Source organism: Xiphophorus couchianus, chromosome 9, assembly GCF_001444195.1.
Source record: "Xiphophorus couchianus chromosome 9, X_couchianus-1.0, whole genome shotgun sequence".
NCBI classification, from domain to species: domain Eukaryota; kingdom Metazoa; phylum Chordata; class Actinopteri; order Cyprinodontiformes; family Poeciliidae; genus Xiphophorus; species Xiphophorus couchianus.
In genome coordinates this window covers 32,972,680-32,991,500 of record NC_040236.1, presented here as the reverse complement: position 1 = coordinate 32,991,500, position 18,821 = coordinate 32,972,680, and the positions used below count along the sequence as shown (strand labels likewise).

At 40.2% G+C, this 18,821-nt stretch overlaps 1 long non-coding RNA gene across 1 annotated transcript; it reads left to right on the top strand.

Moving 5' to 3' along the window:
* Positions 1-17,465: 17,465 nt before the first annotated feature.
* LOC114151500 (uncharacterized) lies at positions 17,466-18,615 on the top strand. Its single transcript, XR_003596950.1, has 2 exons — positions 17,466-17,981; positions 18,056-18,615. It is a non-coding gene; the product is annotated as an uncharacterized LOC114151500 (long non-coding RNA).
* The last annotated feature ends 206 nt before the right edge of the window (positions 18,616-18,821 follow it).

Sequence of the window (18,821 nt, the reverse complement as noted above, 5' to 3'; positions counted from 1 at the left end):
CACACACACACACACACACACACACACACACACACACACACACTTGCACTGTGTCCTAGATAGCATTTCTTCTTTCTGTGTAATCCAGTTTATCTGCTGTTTCAGGTTTTGGTTCTGTAAATATTTGTTCTTTTTGGTATAAACTAGTTGTGTTTTGTGGGCTGAAGCAGCCTGGACTCATTCAGCTGAACTTCCAGCAGGTGGATTTTACTGCATTATCAGTTTAGGCCAACAGCAGGAGGCTGGATTAACATAAACTAACACATTATCTGTTTGGTTTCAAGCAATTTGATTCAAATGGATCTAGAAAGACGATGATACCAAATAAAATGAAACATTGAGTCTCAGTGGGGAGTCCAGGTGCTGCAGCATCAAGGTGAATAAATAAACAGATAAAATATGAAAGACAGTAAAACAGTAAAAACAAATTTACAACATAAGGAAAATAACACTGTGCAGTTAAACATATCATGCTTAGGTTAAAACAAAAGTGCAACTGGATGCAATAAAGTTTTATTAGTTCAAAATCATCAGCTGCACAAAATCATATTTTTGGAGATTTTTCTTTTGACAAGGAAATGAGCAAAACTTTATTTTTATTTTGATCTACAAGAATTTATACATTTATTTCCTACAGATATCTAATCACTTTATTCTTTCAATTAATACACTGCCTGGCCAAAAAAAAGTCGCCACCTGGATTTAACTAAGCAAATAGGTACAAGCCTCCTATTGGATAAGTACTGCATAGGCGATTATCTTTCAGCTGGCAACAAGTTATTTAACCCCAGCTGATGCAATGAGTAACTCCTCATTTCTTAAACAACCATGGCAAAAGACACATCCTGTGGTCGTGGAAAAGACGTTAGTCTGTTTAAGAAGGGTCAAATCATTGGCATGCATCAAGCAGAGAAAACATCTAAGGAGATTGCAGAAACTACTAGAATTGGGTTAAGAACTGTCCAACGCATCATTAAAAACTGGAAGGATGGTGGGGAACCATCGTCTTCCAGGAAGAAATGTGGTTGGAAAAAAATCCTGAATGATCATGATCGGCGATTACTTAAATGTTTGGTCAAATCAAATCGAAGAAAAACAACAGCAGAACTCAGGAGTATGTTTAATTGTGAACGCAAAAGCATTTCCACACGCACAATGCGAAGGGAACTCAAGGGGTTGGGATTGAACAGCTGTGTAGCCGTAAGAAAACCTCTAATAAGTAAGGCTAACCAGAAAAAAAGGCTTCAGTTTCCTAGGGAGCATAAAGATTGGACTCTGGAGGAATGGAAGAGGGTCATGTGGTCTGATGAGTCCAGATTTACCCTGTTCCAGAGTGATGGGCGCATCAGGGTAAGAAGAGAGGCAGGTGAAGTGATGCACCCATCATGCCTAGTGCCTACTGTACAAGCCTGTGGGGGCAGTGCTATGATCTGGGGTTGCTGCAGTTGGTCAGGTCTAGGTTCAGCAACATTGTGTGCCCAAAGAATGAGGTCAGCTGACTACCTGAATATACTGAATGACCAGGTTATTCCATCAATGGATTTTGTCTTCCCAAATGGAACGGGCATATTCCAAGATGACAATGCCAGGATTCATCAGGCTCACATTGTGAAAGAGTGGTTCAGGGAGCATGAGACATCTTTTTCACACATGGATTGGCCACCACAGAGTCCAGACCTTAACCCCATTGAGAATCTTTGGGATGTGCTGGAGAAGGCTTTGTTCAGTGGTCAGACTCTCCCATCATCAATACAAGATCTTGGTGAAAGATTAATGCAACACTGGATGGAAATAAATCTTGTGACACTGCAGAAGCTTATTGAAACAATGCCACAGCGAATGCAGGCTGTAATCAAAGCTAAAGGCGGTCCAAGAAAATATTAGAGAGTGTGACCATTTTTTGGTGGCGACTTCTTTTTTGGCCAGGCAGTGTATATTGAACACTAAGACATTAAACAAATCACAGTAAAGTTGGTTTAATTCTTTATATTTCCAAATTTTAACTGAACCTCTGGACCCTGCTGCACCGACCCGGTTCATTCTTTGTGAAACTGTCATGAAATGGAGGTTTTGACCCAGAGTGTAGAGATAATGTTGGTTAAATGATGAAGGTCACAGAAATCCAGGCAGCACAGCTGAGCAATAAGCAAGGAGATCCGACTCTGGCAGCGACTGGACCGAACACGACTGGACCGAACACGACTGACTGGACCGAACACGACTGGACCGAACACGACTGGACCAAACACGACTGGACCGAAGACGAGACACAGACAGCCAGGGAGCAGCGACATGTGGGATAAAATCCACAGGGAGACAATCAGGGGAAACCAGCTGGGAACAATCAGGGTTGGACACAACAGGAACTAAACACAGAGAAAACCAAATCCTCACAGAAATATTGCAACACGGTAAATATTTATTCTGAAAAGCCACATAAGGTAGAAAATGTCTTTATTCTAATTCCATATTTCAGGTCCTGGTTTCTGGTTTAGCCTTGCAGAGATCAGCATTGACGGTTTTTCTTTACTTCCAGGATGTTTGTTGTAATAAAACCCAAACTTCTTGTTGCAGCTGCATCTCTTCCCCATTTTAGTTCTGATCTGTTTGCAATGTTCCGTTGGTCTGTGCGATGGATCCTGAATGATGCCACAACTTCAATGTTTCCAGCATGTTTAAATTTCAGATTCAATATCTTCACCTGCTGCTGTAAAGGTAAGCTGAGTGAGTCGGGTCGGTGATGTTCTGATCAACGCTGCAGGAAAACCCGGCCTTCAGTCTGACGATGCAGACGCGCCGCAGACGGCGCCTCCTCAGACGTCACCTTCATCCTCCGTTACTTCACTGCTGAGCTCCGACCGCAGCAGGAACTGAAACCGTCTCACAAACCGGATGCGTTTTCTTTTGCTTTGGTTGAGTTTCTTTTGGTAGACGTGAATTATCTTCCAGCTAGCGCCATCCTCAGGTTAAATGAGTTATCTTAAGTCCATTCTGTGTTTATTCTTTGTTTTGAAAGAGATCCATGTTATACAGTATGCAGATGACACTCAGTGGTACGTTGATGTACAACTCTGTGCTCTACTGTGAAAACAAACTGCATGATGCATTTATCTTTTTGTTTTCTAGGAGTTTCAATCTTTTATTTTCAGAACTGATGGCCAAACATTCATCTTAAATCTGCTCCTGGAATTAATTTCCAGTCTTGTTCTTCATAGCATGTAAACTTCAGGCAGATAAAAACTATTTCATGGAGGAAACCCTGAAACACGAGAGCTGATTCTCGCCGTGCCGCTTCGGTTGTTGTGGTGAAGCTGCATGACTGTCGTTTTCCTCCTTGGCTGCTTATGAAACAGAAACTATCACCCACAGTCAGAAATCCTCCTCCGCTTGCTGTCAGCTCCGTCCTGCGGCTTCTCCTCGCTGTCATGGTTCGCCATCCGTCGGCGTGGCGACCGAGTGCTCCTCCTGTCTGCACATTATAAAAGTTTTAAGTAACGACAACACGTTTTGTGGTTTTCTGCTGCAAGTTTCTGATGTTTAAACTTCTACTAGTAAACTAGTTTACTAGTAAACTCTGAATTCAAAGCCTTGTGTGTGTGTGATTAGGATAAAACATGGTGGTTGCCAAGGCAACAGAGGAGGATACCGGCCAAAAGGACAAACGATAAAAGCAGAATATTCAGAGTGTGATTCATCAGTGATTTCATTGAGAGAGCAGCAGGATGGTGGTTTGTAATAGTAATAGTGTGAATAAAACAAACATTTCTAACACCAATCCTCTTTTCAATCCATTAGAGGCTGTTTTAGTCAGAAAATCAGCAATAATACTCTTTTTTCATTTTCTCCCTGGAAACAGAACCTGGTAAATAACGCCAGGTCTTTACAGGATCTGAACGGTTTGACTGGATCAGTCAGAGACTGGATCAGTCAGAAACTGGTCAGTCAGAGACTCTGCTGTTTGTTATTAACATTGTTCCATAAATGACTCTGATCTGTGGCAAGAAACTAATCCGTTTAAAAACTGCCTGCATTCTGTCAGAAACGGGGATCAAACCTCCGGTCCGCAGCTTGTTGGTTTGGACGGATCGTGATGTTGAGGTGCAGCGAACTCAGAGAGCTGAAGGTGTATGTAAATATCTGAGCCTTTTGTTTAATTTGGATTAGAAAAAAATCCAGAAAAGTTGAATGGTGAACAGTTATTCTAATTAACATCAGAAGTGCACAAAGGAGCGTGATCACAGAAGGGTTTGGGTAGCAAATAAAAATCTAAAAATCTTTCCCACCAATCATCTCCTTCGGTTTCAGAGTGATGTCAGCAGGCCCAGGGCGGCCATCTTGTTTGAGAAGCATGTTTTACAGCTTCTATTTATTTAAACTTTGAATTAAGATCAACTATATAACAAAATATAACAGCCAGATTAAGATTTATTTCTTTTTCATTACTAAAATAAAGTTAGAATATTACAAGAGTTACAGAAATATGAGTAAAGTTTTAATAGGTGAATGAAGTTATGGAAACTCCAACACAAAATAACAAAAGCATTAATTATCCAAGCTTTTATTGTTAAAGCAGCTTTTTCTCATATTTTAAATTGTTCTTCTAGTAAACTTGTGTCTTTTTTCTGCTAATATTGTGATTATATTCCTGTAGTTTTGTCCTGATACTCCATCGTACAACTCATTGAGCCACTTTTTGAAAATGTTTTCTGTCATTTCTAATTTCATTAAGAAAAGAAAGTGAGAGAAAAACTGAAGATTGGAAATTGGTTCTGGTCTGAAAAGGTTTATGTTTAGCGCAGCCTGAGTTTGTCCTGGTTTGTTGCTGAATATTCGCTCCGTTTTTCAGATCATCATCAGAGGCAGGTGTGAAGCAGTGAGAACCTCTCACCTCTGGGAGCAGACACTGTGAGGTCAGAGGTCAGCTTTAACTACCGGGTTCACGACCTCGAGCCAAAAACCTCAGCTGGTCGCCAGCATGGAGGCCGGGAACCAAACCGAGTTCAAGGCCTGGAGCTGGAGTTTAATCCAGCAGCAGAAACTCAGGAACTCGTCCCAGACAGAAACTTTGTTTATATTCTGCTGATGTTGAAAACATTCTCACAATTGCAGTGTCACTATTAAACAAAAAACACAATTAAAATCACGCCTGAATAAGTTTCTTCACGCGATAAGTTATTTAAAAAACATGCTGCATCATCATCCTGTTACCACTTCCTGTCATCTTCTTCTTTGTCGTTTCCGCCAGTAGTAGCATCCTGTTGTTGTAAAAACTTTTTTACACTGTTTTAAACTTTTTTTTAAAAACTCTTCTTGCTTAAAAAAATTTTATTTTGTTTTTTTGTTTGTTTTTCTAAGCAAATGTTCATAATTCCAATTTGTTTAATTTTAAGGTCAATAAAAGCAGAGCTGGTGAAAGAACTGCACCAGACAATGTGTTACTTTTTGAGTTAGATAAGAAACTAATCAGTTATCAGAGAGGTTTAACTTTTCTGTCCCCACTTCAGAGAAATGCTGCCGGCTCGATCTGTGTTCTTCTTCTGCAGCGTTGAGCTGTGGGAGGCTCGGCGTTCCCAGAAGGAGCCGGACGCTCCGATCCACAGCAGAGACCAGGAGCGGGAATCTGAGCGCACATTTCAACTGCTGCACATCAGTAATTACAGAACCCAGGATGCAGCGGCTCCGAGCCGGGAGGCAGCAGTGAACGCAGCACCGACCACACTCATCTGACTTCAAAACTGAACTTCTGCTCCGACTACAAATTACAAAAAGGTCAAATAAACAGACTGAAGGTTCCAGGAAAGTAAGGAATTGTCCTCTGTGTCTTTAAAAAAGACGACCTTTAAAGGTCTGACCGTGGCTGCTTGTGGTCGCAGACTGAACCTCTGCTTGGTGTTTAAAGGAACAGGAGCAGAGAGACGATCAGGACAGGAGGAGGAACGATACGGACCCGATCCATATTTTTTTGCCTTTTTAAATCTGCTGTGCTGCAGATTTTAGATGCAACACGTCTGAATCAACGGAGCATCTGAGACCTGAAAACCTCCATGGCTGCAGACCTGCATGTGTTTATTTACTACTAAAACATCACTTAAAAAAGCTAATTTTTAATTTAAATTATATTTAATACATTTGTAGCTCAGGAAGTTTCAACACTTGATGACTTTTTGATTCAGATGATTTTCTGGATCATTTGTGTGCAGATGGGATTGTTATTATTACTGGATGTTTTTTCCCAGGCGTCGCCATGGAGAGGTCAGGTCGCCCCGCCCACCCCGGCCACAGGGGGCGTCAGGCTGAGCTGGTGTCAGACTTTCACACCTGACCAGCTGGAATCCAGCAGAGCAACAAGTTCATCCAAACTGCGGCTGCAGCGACAGAAAACGCAAACAATTCATTTTTATTAAAATCTGAGATGAACTGCAGAGTGGAGATAATCTGAGTCATTTTAGACGATAATGACATTAGAGTCAATTAATCACTGCTGAAGTAATGAGCCAGAGTGATTTAACGCACTGCAAAAACACAAAAGCTCACCACTTTATTCTCCAGTTCAAATATCTCAGTGCACTTCAGATAAAAAAATAACTTTTCAGCAAGATATAGGAGCGTGTTTTCTGTCAATAATTTCTTAATATTGATTAATTGGTAGATAAGTTCACTTATAACAAGACATTTTTCCCATAAGTTAAAAAATCAATCAATCAATATTAAGTAATTATTTTCTTAAAACAAGCTCCTTCATCATGCTTAGACATTATAATAACTTATTTTTGTCTGGTTTAATGTTCACTGATATTTTTGTACTGGAAACCAGAAATTCTTGGTCAGGTTTTGTTTTCCAGATTTCTTCCGTCTCGTTGAGTCGAGCGGTTTGAGGTCTGAGGAAGGTTTGTTCTCGGCGTGTGAGGAGAGCTTGAGGCGGCGCTGACCCGAACGCCCGGGCCGGGCCGCTGTTTGTGTGGTGAGAGGGAGGAAAACGAGGCGGCGTGACTTCTGACCCCCCGCTGGTGGAGGCCAGGTCAGGCGTGAAGTTCTCACACTGTCCTCCTGCAGCTTCACGCCTCCGGCACACACACACACACACACACACACACACACACACACACACACACACACACACACGGGTTTCATCAGGTTCTGAACCTGCAGGTGGAGGCGGGTCGGCCGCTCCAAACCTCACAACCTTCACAGACCCAGTTTGACCCGTTTCCAGCTCAGATCTAACAAGTAGTTTGTTTTTCCTGGTTTTTATTTTTCTCCTCGCTGTGAAAGCAAAACAAACATCAAGTAACAGAGAAGTTTTAAATGTACCAAATCTAAATAAATGAAAGTGGAGGAGTTTTTCCTTGACTTGAAATGAACTTCTGTATTTCAGGTAGACGTAAAATAAAAACGCTTAAAGGCAAATCTAAATGACAAAGATTGGATTTTTCTAAATGGAGACGGAGACGAGAGTCACTCTGCGTCCTGAAAACATTCAGAAGACGGAAACATGCGACTGGTCGTCTACAACTAAATAAATACAGCCAGCCAGCAGCGCAGGGCGGGTCAAAGGATCAGCATTTCCATCTCCATGGCAATGACTCACTTCAGCCTCATCAGCTCTCCCACCGAGTTTACTCCCTCCTCATCAGCTGACGTGAAGCAAAGCAGTGAGTAAAAGCTCCAGTAGGAGAGGCAGTGGGAGGAGAGGCAGCAGCAGCCGTGGCTCCCAGTGCAACCAGTAAGCTGCAGGCGGTGGGACCAGTGGCTGAATGAACCCTTTCACACATTAAAGGTGTGAAAACAACCAGCAACCAGCAACTGACCCACCGAGTCAGACAATAAACCCACTTCACGCCTCTGAGGAGGCCTGGGGGGGAGTTTAGTGAGGAATTACATGAGAGAGAAAAGAAAATAATAAAGAAATCAGACATAAAAAGCTGCAAACTGATAAATATTTCACATGAAGGCTGACAGGCGCAAATGTGCAGCAAACAGCAAGAATATGACGGGTTAAAAGTGACACAGCAAATAAATGGATCATTAAATAGTTACATTTATTCAACAAATGATTTATTAAAGATGCCATTAAATCATTAATCAACTCAAATCATTTCATGAAGCAAACTCAAAACACACAAATGCAAAAAAAAAACAAATTCAACAGTAAAACACTAAAAAAATAAAAAAAGTAAAAACCAAGAACCAACAAAACAAATACTTAAAGAAATGTTTTAACCACAGGAAAAAGAAGCAAAACGCAAAATGCTGCAAGAACAACAGTGAACACAAAACTGAAAATGGAAGTCCTCCAGGCCACCAGGGGGAGTCGATCAACACACCATATGGGACCAAATCTCAGTAAACATGTTATGTCATGATTTAAGGCAATATGTATAACATTATAAAACTGCAGTATATTAATGAAGGTAACATTAACTGCTCTAGACTCCCCCTGGTGGTCTGGAGGACCAGACAATATCTCAAACTGACTTCAAACTATTGTTAGTTTTTAAATTCAATGCATCTATTTAGCCTCAGTTCATCACACACATTACCTACAGGACACTTTAACAGACAAACAGAAGTTTGAACAGAATTTTAATAAAGAAATAATTTAACTCTTTAACACCAAAGCCTCAAAATGTCATTTCTGCCAGTTTTATCTATAAAAAATAAAATAAAAATGTCCATAATGGTTTCACCAAAAAGTCAATACGTGGCATTTTGTTTACAATTTACAGGACGATAAACGCAGTGGAGGACACTGCTAACTAAAGCGCTACAGCATCATAGTATTAGCAGAAGCTAATGCTAATGTGCTAAAGTACTAAATTCACAATTTATATAAGTGAATGCTTGCATGTATTTGTTGAGTTAACTGATCTTCTTGTCTGTATTGAACCTCATTTGTTCAATAAAGTTTCTTGACAAAAAAAGATGGAAGGACAGGAAATGGAATTGCTGCGTAAACAGACTTCAGCCACTTCAAAATAAGAGCCTTTCTCACGATTGTTTTTAATAAATTCATGCAAAGTAGTTTGAAGTTTGAACAAAAATCCGTGTTAATGAATCAAAATGAAACGTTTGGAAGAGAAGCTGATCGAAAGCTGTTTATTTTCTCTGCTCTGTTTGCCGTTTCCTTCAGGTACTTTCTCTTTGTGTTTTTCTCTTCCAGTGATTTGTTTATGAGAGCTTTCCAGGAGCCTTCATGTCCTCCCTCCGGCCTCCATGTTTGATCACTTTCTCTTTATTATTTCCTCATTATCCTCCCGTTTCCCACAGCCTGGCTCACCAGCAGCCTCCCTCGTTTACGTCCTCTCCTCCCTCTTTTGTGCAAACACAGTGATGACCTCCTCCTCCTGCTGACGTTAGAGGGAATAAATCTAACGCCATGAAACAAACCAATACGCAGCGAGGGAGGAGTGTTTGTGTGGGGAGCTGGGAGGAAGAGGAGGAAGAGGAGGAGAAGCTGTCTGGATGGTTTGGAAATGAATTCAGTCCAAGGACCTTTGATGGGAATTTTATTTTCCCGTCGAGATTTTTTTCCTGAGAAATTCGTGAGAAAAACATCAACAGCAGATTCCTCCCTCACTTTTCCCTCCAGGATTCATTTATCTTGGACTGACACTAAAATCTGTAAACAGTTTTCCCCGAAAGCAACTCTAGCTTATGATGTTTATCTACATTTTGGGGGATGTTGATGTTAATTCTGCTTTAGCCGCCAAATCCACTGTGTGTGTTGAGCAGCAGAGGACAGGATTTGGTAAATGTGAACATTGAACATTTAAATGGAGAAGGAAATTACTTGGTTGGGAAGAAATTGCTTGATCAGAATGAAATCAGTCAGTTTTAGGAAGAGAAACGACTGAAGCATTTTAGGTTTGCATAAAGCTGAGTGGTGAAGATTTTCAATTCTCCCATGTCAGCTGGTTGCATGATGTTTCACAGCAAGGTTTCAGAAAACTGGACTTCTGTTCTTGCCCCAGTTTCTGATGTTTTTATGACACCAGCTGAGTTTCTGTTACAAATAAAACTTTGTAGACATTTCACTAAAGTCAGAAAAACACAAGTGTGTTGTTTCCATTACAAAAAGAGAAACAATTAAAATCACACATGAATAAGTTTATTCACGCGACAAATCATTAAAAACATCATCCTCCTTCCACTTCCTGTCGTCTTCTTCGTCATTTCTGCCAGTAGTAACTTCCTGTTGTTGATCACGACTTTTGGGATGTGAAAAAAGGGTTTCCATTTGAGTTTAATTTTGATTCAGCCACAAAAATAAAACATCTCAGCCTCGCTGAGTTTTCTTTGTTTCCATTAAGTGAGTTTATTTTTGTAATTCCAAATTGCGCCGTTATGTTGTCAGTGGAAACTCAGCCGGTCTGAACAGCACAAGTCTGATTCCTTTTCAAGTCACTTTTCATATTTGGTCTGAAACTGGAAGCGTCTTCGATATTTTTTAAAGCGACCAACATCTCAGCAGTCATGCTGCTCTTATTCCTAATTTACCATTTTTGGACACTTTTGCTCAACAGGAATCAGGAAATGGTGGAGAAAATGTTGTCAAAAAGAAGAAAAAAAGGGAAGATGCAGATTAGCCGTGTTCTTATTTAACTGGTTTGGAGAGAATTAACATCTGAGCCAGCAGAGGATGGAGAAGTTCACCATGTAAGAATTTATTCACCAAATATGTTTTCACCCTGAGTATCAGGGCTGAGCTGAGAAACTATTAAAAAATTAAACTACGAGAATAGAGTTGTTGTATTATGACCTTATTGTAGTAATGTTATTTCATATTATTTTTTCTTAGTTTGGCTCCAATACGTTTATCGTATCATTTCCCCTTTTAAGTATTAAACCTTTAAAAGTTGAAAACTAAATCAACCAAAGCAGAAAAATATTGTAGGGGGAGGAAATTTCACACCCCAAAAACGGCAGATTCTGTCTTTTTCCAGTCAAAGTTGCTCTGCATGAATGTGAGTTTTGTGAAAACAGCAGAGGGCAGTCGGGTCGGCGAGAAAAACCACCTGCAGAGCGTGGAAACATCCAAATACCAGAAATATTTTCCATTGTTGTTGTTCTGCAGCATCACGCTGCAGCACATCAGCTGCTCAGCCTAAGAGTCTGCAGAGACGCAGCGCTGGTTCGACCCAGATGAGCTTCCTCTGGGTCGCACGGTTTCACGTTTCAGCTCAAAACAACCAGGATTTACAGCTAAATCTAAAACTAAAAGCATAAAACAGAAAAACTGCATCAAAAATTAAGTATGACTGTATAACCAGCAAAACCCACCTGTTTATTTGAAATGTAATCAATTACAAATTTATTGATGGAACCTGACTGAATGCTGTGTTTTGATTATTGATTCTATGTTGCTTTGTGTTTCTGTGTTTGTAATGATGTAAAGCACTTTGAAATGTCTTGCTGCTGAAATGTTCTATACAAATAAAATTTGATTGATTGATTGATTGATTGATTGATTGATGCAGCAAGTGGTTTCTGGATGGTAAGTCAACAACAAAACATTTCCAGCAGCCACTGTACAGCGCATACAGCAGTAAAACCAGCTAACCAAATGTGCTGGAATTCAGCTTGGATTGCTAGGTAACGGGCCAAGCTTTGGCTGGGGTTCCTAGGTAACAGGTGGAACTCTGCTTGGGTTGCTAGGTAACAGGGAAGTTCCAAATGGTTTTAACTTAACAATTGTGAGGTTTTTGAAACGGCTCATTTTCCAAACACCAAAAAAACTTATTCAAAAACAACATCTGGGTGTTTTTTTAAGTGCTGGGTCTGTTTTTAGATGCAGAAGGACAGAGCTCCTTTAAAATTTACAAGTTCTTGCTTTTCTGCCACACAATGACAATTATTTTTTGTCAAAATCTCCCACAAAAACTTTCTAACAACCTGCCAAATGTTATGAAAAGCAGCTCAAATTCCAGTAATCCACCTAAAATCTGTTTTTCCAGCCCAATGTGTTCAAAAGAAGCCCAACTGGACAGAAACCCGCCCAACCTGGCAACACGGATTGGTTTGCCTGCTTCATACTTGGCCACCAAGCAGCCAATCAGAGAGCAAGCAGCATGTAAGTGGAGTAAACAGACATGATGACATCAGCTCAGACGGAGACGATAAACGTCCTACTACAGAATCCAAATGCAGATCAAACCCGCCAAGCTGCTTCGCTTCCTTACATGGAGACGCTTCCTCATCCTGCAGAGATCATTCCAGGTCCTCAAGGTCACATCTGAATCACCTGATAAGCCCCAGATCCACAAATAAAACTCATGACGATACACAGATTCCAGAGTGAACCGCTTGTTTTCCAGCAGATTGTTTGGCTGCACAAAACTGCAGATTATTTTTAGCTTCTGAATTTATCCAGGGAGTAAAAACCTACGACGGCTTATTGGGACATTGTACATACATTTTAAAGAGAGAAAAAACATTTTGAGGATAATCCCAGCAGGTTTTTACTTTGTCTTTTTACTTTCCCAGCTCAGAAATTTCTGTGATTTTTTTCTTGAATATTTATGAGATTAATTAAAATTTTTCTGACTTTTTTATATCAATTCTTTTTTATTAATTTTGGAGTTCAGAAATGGTTATTTTTTTCTAGAACATTTCTAAAATTAATCTCAATATTGTGTGATTTAAATTTTTTTTTTAAATCTCCAAGTTTTTGGGGGGGGGGAAATTTGGAGATTAATCTAAAAATGTCTTCAGTGGCTGCAGGGCGCGGTCGTAAACAACAACAGGGAAATCCTGTGTATCAGTGAGAACAGGAATGTGCAAACAGGTTAGGAAATGTAAGTAAAAGCAAAAGGTGACGGCTTCATTCCTGCATGTTGTTCTGCACATTCCAGCCGTTGCCAACAGATCTTTTATTTTGGACTCTCTGTTCTGTAAAGGCATGCCTGTACATGTTCCTACTGCGCAGGAACAAGGTCATCTGGGAGCAGCAGCCGTTTCCTTTCTGCAGACGCCACATATTTAACATTCCTGTTTGCTTCACGCTCTCTTTGTTGAGCCTGAATGTCTGCAGAACCGAAACCGTCCTACATAATTTATCCCGCTTCAGTCCAGCTCGACTTGTAAAGCCTGAACACCTTTTCCCGGCGGCTGCAGAAATGCGAGCCATCGCCGGTGAGTCACTGTGAAACCACTTCCAGCTGGAGGGCGGCGGCTAATCAGAACATCACAATAAAAAAGCCTTTTATTCAGGGAGAACACAGAGATCCTGAGCTGTTCTGATTCAAACACACCCAGTTGGGCAGGTGAGAAGCTTTTCTCACTTCAATGAATAACCTGTGTTGTTCTTAATGTCTGTGCTGAGCTGATGAGTGGCTCTCATCTCATCCCCACATTAACATGCTGATTAAACTCTGCAGCAGCCTGAGCTGAAGCGTTTCTGCAGCCAATTGGAAACAAACCGTCTCAGTCCAACATGAGAAACGGCACCGCTCAGCTAATGAGGTGACGCTGCACAGGTCTGGAGTTAACAAACGTTCTGCACAACATCTGAGTCCAAAATTAAACGGTTTTATGAATTTAAGTGTCCAAAAAGTTGCAAAGCTAACATGCACAGCTCACTTCAGCTCTGGCAGGAAATGGCTTTAATAACGCCACTATTCGGTGCAGTAAACTCGTTTTTTACAATTCTTTTCAACTTTTCCCTGCCAGGTCAGGCTTCCTTTATCTTATTATAGATATATTAATCTTTATATTGAAAGATATGTAAGAAACAAAACAAAAAACTGAAACGCAGGTGTCAATTTAAAAAGAAAAATCACGTAGGAAGAAAAAGATGACAGCAAAGTCTCCAGCTGCAGTGTAAATTTACAAACTGAAGATTTATTTAGTGGCTTATCCAGTCAGAAACAGAAAGACAGGAGAAATGTTGAGTTGCAGCAGTGTAATTCCTCACATAGATTCAGGCAGTATTTAGACATTTGATATAATTGCTGCTCCACTTCTGACCAGCATTGTTACTCTGATGGGCTTAAAAGAAAAAAGTGCTTCAGTTGAGGCTAATTATAGTGAGAAAACATACAGAAGGATATTTGGATGTAGCTGCAACTGATTCGCTTAATCTGCTGACATCAGTAGATGATCCTCAATTAAAGAAAACACAAAAAATCAGCAGGAAACAGACTTTTTTTTTTTATGAAAAAAAATCTATCCTCTTTGTCATTTATTGTGGTATAAATTATCAAAAGTACTCCGTCTTATTTTTCTAGTTACACAAAGGTCAACATATTACCATAAGAGAGGCATTTTATATTTAAAATAATCAGTTTTTAATTCATAAACTAGAAAGTTTGTCAGAAAGCTGCATCTCAAAAGGCTGTCCTTGTTTTGACAGTATGCAGAAAAGCAGGCTGTGATTTATTTATGCTTCATGCTTTCTACGTATTGTTTTCTGACCCAGATAAGATGATGAGTGTGAACTAATATTTACTGCCGATAGTAGCACATAAATCTCAGGTCAGATTAGCAAAGCTTCCTCAGTTCCACCTGGATGTTAGGTTTTGTTCAGGTACTTAAAACCCTCAGATTTACTAAAACCTGCCTCACAAAAGGAGGAGTCACAGTATTCCAGTGTTTTTTTTTACTAAATATACTGAAGTCGACACTAAATAAATAACTAACATAGAAAAGTGAATGTAGAAGTGTTTTATGGTTTGATGCAAATAAACCAAACTAAGAACCTGTCATGTCTGCTGACGGGAAAACGAGGACAAACCCAGTAAGAGCAGCAGCCTGGTGTAAACAGGAACGACCAGGTGTTTCCAATCAGCGGCCAACTCCTTCCCATTTCCACTTCACCTGAGAGACGAAGTGAAACGTTACGGCAGGAAAAGGCCGGCATCCGGCCCTGCTGGCTGCCGAGGCAGACAACACGAGTCGGGGTATGCTAGGTGAACCGCAGCAAGTTCTGCACAATAAAAACAACTAAAAGCTGCTCAGGGTTTGAGTTTAGTGGAAACATCCCATCTGGTTGGAGACGTTCTGATTAGTGGGGTGGAAATAGATATTAAAGGGGCAGTATCATTTATTTCCAGGCATGTAGTGCCACTTCATAGCACAATCAAGTAACTATGTTACCTTCAGTTGTTGTGAAAAATATACATATAATTGACTTAAAAGAAATTTGACATGAAATTGGGCCTCTGTCTCTTTAAGAAGCTCCTGTTCGGTCAGAGACTCCACCTTCAGGAAGTCATAATTTTTTTACCACAGTTTTGATTGACCACACAATTGCACAAATTGGAGTTATGAAAACAAATTTGCTTAATGGAAAGTCAACAATTTCAAACAAAAAAAAATCTAATTGAAACATTTTTGCGCTAAAATGAGGTTGATTTTTTCAGCTGCATTAAAATTATTCTATTTTGCAAAACTGCAAATGGAAACAAGTCATGTGATCAACAACGGATTGTTACTACTGGCAGAGACGATGAAGAAGACAACAGGAAGTGGGAGGAGGATGACAGCGCTGCAGGTTTCTCAATGACATCACATGAACAAACTTATTCACGAGTGATTTTAATTGCTTTTCTAATTTGATGCAACAATGAGCAGAATAATTGCATAATTTTGCACACATTTTTAATGGAGATGTAGAAACTGAAAAGTAGTTTGTAAAATGAGTCATACTTCCACCAGGTGTTTGCTAACTGCTGCTGCCGCTAGTCTAGAGGAGCTGAATGGGTCTGTGAGGTTCGGTTGGAGAAACGTTTCTGCAAACAGAATGGTTGCCATGGAGATTAAAGGATTTCTCAAAAGAATCAAAGCAACACTAATAACCAGGTTTTTATCATTATTTCTGAATAGTTTAATCATTGCACTGTAAATATTTTGTCTGTTTTCTGTCGAGCTTTGCTCTGTTTAAATGTCTGTGTTGTATTTTCATGATTGCATTTAAAATTAAAATCATCTTAATTGTTGCTAAAGTGTCTTAATGTTTTCCTGTTTTGCATCGTTGCAAGATTCAGTTCTCTGCTCCACGTCCATCTGCTACCGAAGGCTGATGACTCAGAGCGTTGTCACAAAGCAGAGGTCATGCTCTGCGTGTGTGTGTGTGTGTGTGTGGGTGTGTGTGTGTGTGTGTGTGGTAAGGCCTTTATATGTGTAGCTCAGATGCTGAGGAGGAGTGTGTGGGAGTCACCAGGAGGAGGATTATCTGAGGAAGAGACTGAGATACTTTATGTATTCATGTGAAATATTTGTTGAATTATTATTATTTGTTGAAATTTTTAGATCTTTAAAGTTTAAGAACAGCATCACAACTTTTCTAAAAAGTTTGAATATTGTTGATAAAGTAAATTAGTTTTCATTCTTTTTTCTGTCGCTGAGCCAGAAGTGAAGGTCCTGCAGAGTTCAGCAAACTAATATTGTTTAAACCTTAAAGAGAGCAGAAACGTTTTCACTTCTGTTGAATCAGAACGGCCAAAACGAGCTCTGAAGGTTAAAATAAGAGTTGTAACAAAAAGCAGATGTTGGCGCTCCTCTGCCAGCTAAAACAAGGCAAACCCCGTTTTATACAACATTTATCGGCTCCACTTTACCAGTTTCAGCTCCACCATCACAGTCAGTTTCACAGAGTCATTTTCCCACAGCAGCAGCAGCAGAAGAAGAAGAACGGGGCGGCAGGAAGTCAGGCGGGGTTTCCCCTCTGAAGTTTCTGTCCTCTGCCTGAAATCCTGGTTTCTCCATGAACAGAAACGAATCTGCAGGAAGCTGAACGACAGCAGGAGGAAATACTGAGAAAGCTGCAGGACGTATTTATGGTCCTGAACCGTTTCTCTCTGAATTTATGTGAGGAAGAGGTTATATGATGCCTTTTTATGAGGTACAGCATGGACCCCCGGTAACAGAGTAGCCAAAAATGATACCCACGTCAGAGTAACTCTACTTCAACATATTCTAACTAAAGTAACAGTAAAAAGTACAGCATAGTAAAAATACTACAATAAGTGGTACACGAGGATGATTGACAGCGATAAGAACCTCCTCCTAGCTCTGATTGGTTGTTTATGAATGGAAGCGTTGCATTTCTGCAGATGGCAGTAGAACCACAGGAGATACAGGATCAGATGTTAACATCGTATGAGTCCCAGTACTGAACGAGATTCTAGATCGGTTGTTGGTGACAGTGTGCAGATCTATTCAGTCTACTTCTATGATTTGTGCTCTGATGTCATGCTTTATTATTTATTTCACATTATATGTAAAATTCATAATTGCCCTTTCTGAACCATTTGAAGCTAAATTTATTGCTGTTTATTTTTCCGTTGTTTTCGTCAGTTTCAGTTTCATTATTTATTTCGACTTTGGCTGTTAAATTCTTAACTGCGCTGAACAAATTAAAGCTGTTTCTACATGTTTGACCAAACTGTTTGCTGTTGGTGTGTTTAAGTGAGCTGTGCTACTGCAGAGTTTTCATTCATGTTTAACATTTATTTAAAATATAAAGAAATGTTTCAAGTCTTTTCAGCTGTTTTTCTGTATCATATCGGCTGATATTAAAGCTCAGATATCGGTAGTGAAAAAGTGGATCGGTGCATCGCTAGTAGAGGAACTCGATATTTTACTGTTTGACATTGTGAATAAATATGTAAAAAAAACATATTATTTATGAAGCATTTTACAAAGAGCAGCTTTAAAGCCTTTTAATGTAGATTTCTAATGTTTCTCTGTCTTCCTGTCAGCTGTTCTCCTGAAGTTTATTGTTGTTTCATCATTACGTTCTTTGACCTTGACCTTCCTCTGAGGTTGTTCAACTTGTGTGACTTCTTGTTTACTGAACTCGGAGAACAGAGAGTTTCTGCCCTGCAGCAGCAGCGTTTCTTTCTGCTGCTCGGTTCTTGGAAACGCTTCGCTGAAGTGTGACCAAGTCCATCAGAAACTCGACCTTCTCCGGTTCCTTTTCCCGCTAACGCACCAAGAGAGCGATCCCAGACCAGACTGCAGCTCTCACTTTTCCCGGGAACGTAAGAAAGCCGCTTCATAATCTGCTCCAGTTTTTTCACTTCCGACTCACCTCCGGCGCTGACGCCTCCTGCAGGAATGTGTGGCGGTGATCCCGGGCGGCGCTCCAGCTCCGATCAGCAGCAACGTGACCTGGTACGGATTGTGCAGGAAACACATCGACGTCCTCTAAACAAAACGCTGCATCATGAGAAGGCGACAGGCTGCAACAGGTTCAACCTGCAAGAGCGAAAACATGAGGAACACGGTGACCATAAACACAAACTGGAGAACATTTTAAGGGATGCCAGGAATCTGGAGTTATCATATCTGCTGCAGTTTGTTCTGCAAGAATCAAAGAACACAGAAAAGCATCGACTCGTTGTTCTGATAGGAACGTTTCTGACTGAACTGAGCCTCTTCTGCTCTTTCATATCTGTTTATTGTAAGTGAAACTACAAATCACTCTGAAAGTGATTCGATTGATAAAAACTGTAATCCTGGTCCTGTTTTTATCTTGGTTGTACAAATTGTTGCTCCTCATCAACATTGTTTGGTTTGGGCAAGAACTTCTCCTGCTCTACTTCCTCCAAAGATTGTTTTCATGTTCAGTTATTTTCTGAAGTTCTCAGAACAACAAAAAGATGCTTCAGTTAATTTCAGGAGTTTTGTTGCATCCACACAAGGTCAGAACCTGCATGCTGCCTCTCACAGGTGACAAACCCTGAAATAATTTCAAATATTTTCCAGCCTTTAATGTGGGATGTTTTCCTCAGTTCTACCAAAAAACAAGCAAATCTGTTCAGACATGAAATGTAGGGAAAAAAGCTGCAAACATCTGGTTGCTTAAGTCAACAAATCTA